Source organism: Octodon degus, unplaced genomic scaffold (assembly GCF_000260255.1).
Source record: "Octodon degus isolate 3935 unplaced genomic scaffold, OctDeg1.0 scaffold00031, whole genome shotgun sequence".
Classification (NCBI taxonomy): Eukaryota; Metazoa; Chordata; class Mammalia; order Rodentia; family Octodontidae; genus Octodon; species Octodon degus.
In genome coordinates, this window is record NW_004524607.1 from 12,665,392 (window position 1) to 12,668,497 (window position 3,106).

The window sequence follows — 3,106 nt, forward strand, 5'->3', positions numbered from 1 at the left end:
GTTTTTTGATAGGAACTGAGCACTCTTTTCTCATGTAAACACCGTTGGGATTAGAAGCACACACTCTTCTTTACAGAGTTCCACCGGGGGTTTCGCGGGAGCGGGGGGTCTGCTTCCCCCATCCACTTGGTATGGCCCGCAGGCGCAGGGCCCCCTGGGAGTCGATGGCGCGCAGCTTAACCCGCAGAAGGGCGCTGGCCGGTGGGTGTGCAGAATATCTTGCTGCGCCCGAGGTATCCGCGAGGGGGAAGAGCTCGTGCGGCAGCAGTTGGCCGTCTAACCGCTGCTAGAAGAGCAGCCAAGCGGGACCCAGAGGTGAGGGCCGAGCTGGCGCCTCCCCGAGGCCGACCCGGCCTGGCTGTGTGGCTCTCGCCGCTGCCCGCTGAGGAGCTGGTGCCATGGGCCGAGGTGAAGCTTCAGGGAAGCGGGCCTGAGAGTAGTGCGCCGTGGAGGCGACTGGGCCTCAGGTCAGCGCGGCAGAGAATGGCGCGGTGGAGCAACCCTCCTTAGCGACCCCAAGAATTTTCTACGGGACACTGGCGAGGAAGGTGAGGGGTGCAAGCGTGGCCGTGGGCCGGCCCTCTCTGCCCGCTACTGACTTCCGGCGTGCAGCGCATTGTTATGGGAACACCAGTCCTCTTTTCCCTCCAAGGAGGGGTCCAGAGACCAGTCGGGGAGCCAGTCAACTGCAGCGCAACTGCACAGCTGGAGAGGGGTGGGGAGGCTGGGTGGGCTCCGCGGGCCCCATGTGGGTGAGAGCAGCTGGGTGCAGAGTTAGGAGGGCCTCAGGTTCCCTGTCCAGGGACAACAGCGCTGAGCAGCCAGACCTCCTAGAGCGCAGTGGTGAGGGACAGGTCTTGCAGAGCCAGGTGCCGCCCTCCCCGCTGCACCCCGCAGGAGTGTCTTCCTTAGCAGGTGTTGTGGTTTGTATCTAGTTGTCCCCGCAAAGCCTCAAGTAAATCATGCAGCAGATGTAGCTCAAGGAGCAGTGAGTGGCTTGAGGGGCGGGACCAGAGAGGGGCCAACCGTTAAACTGGCAGCATGTGCTCCGCCCCTGCCCCCAGGCCTGCGGCCTCTTGGAGGTGTGGAGAGGGTCATCCTGGACACAGTGGCTCTCTTCCAGACCCTGTAGGGTGGGGCGGCAGTGTCTTGATATTGAGACCGCCTGAGGGAGAGAAGATGTTTGGAGAAGACAGAGGCACTGACCCTCTCTGGAGCAGAGGTCTTGCTAAATAATTCGGGCTGTTTTAAACGATGAAACCTCCAGTAACTGAGCTAAATAAATAAGCCTTTCCTTCCCGCATTTTGAGTGTTGGGTATTTGTCCCAGCAACCAGAAAAGAGTAACTAATATTGTAGTACTGTGCCAGGTAGAGCCTGTCAAGTTCCCATCAGCTTGATCTTTTTAGATATGTAGGGCAGACTGTAACCAAACCCCACCCCCACCACCCCCACTCACAAACAGGCCAGTATATTTCAGTTTGTTAGTTGCCCAGGTGATAGTTCCTATTCCAAATCCTGTTGCTCCTGTTCCTTAGAAAAGGTTGTGATGCATAGCTGGGTAATGTGGGGCACATAGTATAAACCAATCCCCAATAAACAAGCCATTCCGCTCTGTACTTCCCTTTTGCTTATCCAGTATAAGCCCTAAGCCACCAAAGATCAAGGCCTGATGTTCATTAGAGTGATCCTGATCAGTGCCCATCTAAGTAAAACAAATGTGCCTCCAAATCTTGGGAGGCATTTTGGTGTCTCCGCTTGTCTTGCTCTTGCAATACCATCTTCCTTATGTTGGCAAATCGCCTTTTCATTATAGCTTTGAGGCATTTGTAGCTTGCTTTGCCTTCTTTCCTACTGTGGCTTTACAGGTATTATTTCTGCTTCCTTGGAGTTTGTTTGCTGAAGTGACTTATGAGAACTGGTTGCATCTTTTAAAACTATTTTAATTCTCCCTAATTTGGAATTGTATTCTCCAATTTTTCTATGTGTTGAGTGAGTTAATACTAAAAGTAGGAGCTGGTGGCATGTGCCTGTAATCCTAGCACTTGGGAGGCTGAAGATCACAACAGTGGGAAAAGGAGCACCTCTGTCTGTCTGTCTGTCTGTCTGTCTGTCTGTCTGTCTATCTTATCTATTTATCTATCTATCTAGAGTCAGAGTCTGGCTTGTGGTTCAGGGTAGCCATGAACTCACAAGAGTCCTCCTATCTCACCCTCAAAAGTGATAGGATTACAGACATGGGCCACCATGCCCAGCTGTTTTGTATTTTTAGGTATAGTTATGGAAATATGTAACTACATTTGTGACACATGGAAAGCGAACACATACTGCCAGCAAGTGTCTTCCAAGCATGGTCCTGAGTATTTCACACTTCATGTCTGCATCTGAGATACTTCTCAGCAGCCCTGTCAGGCAATTCACCAAATCAAGGACATCATGCAAGATATGTTATTTTTTATGTGTGTGCCACTAAGAAAAAATAATAGTAATAATAATTATACAACCTTAGGAGCATGTATATATTTTTGTTCATATTTGTTTCTGATTTTAAGACCAGATCTATATAGTTTAGGCTGGTGTTTAACTCACTGTGTACCCTAGTCAGGCCTTGAATTTGTGGCAATCCTCCTGTCTCAGCGTCCTGAGTGCTGGCATTACAAGATTAGCACATAGACCACAATGCCCAAAGGTAGTCTCCTAGCTTAAATGCCTGTTTCTTCCTTGATATTTTCCTTATGCTTTCTGGCCCACAACACCTAATAATTTTCACATCTCCAAAGTCATGTGTCTTTGTATGCTAATGAGATGACTGCTATCTAGTGGTTCCTGATAGCATTGGGCTGAAGGAGTTAGTTCTCAAGGAGGACCAGGCACTGATTAGTGTTGAGATTTGGGTCCCTTTGTCCCAGCTTCTGGGGAGAAATGAGGGGTTGAAGGTTGAGTCCCTCAGTAAGGCCAGGGTAGTACTCAGTCACATGTATGAAATGAAGACCCAGAGAAACATCTGGAGAGCCTCAGCAGAGCTGAGTGAGGAGGTGCCTGCCGGGTCGTGCTCCTCCTGCAGGCCTTGCCCTATAGCTCTTTTTTTTTTTTTTTCTTTTCTTTTA

At 50.4% G+C, this 3,106-nt stretch overlaps 1 long non-coding RNA gene across 1 annotated transcript in view; it reads left to right on the forward strand.

Moving 5' to 3' along the window:
• Positions 1-202: 202 nt before the first annotated feature.
• Positions 203-3,106, forward strand: part of LOC111816392 — a 17,429-nt gene continuing 14,525 nt past the window's right edge. Inside the window, exon 1 of the long non-coding RNA XR_002820796.1 lies at positions 203-548. This is a non-coding gene — a long non-coding RNA (uncharacterized LOC111816392). The remainder of the gene's footprint in view (positions 549-3,106) is intronic.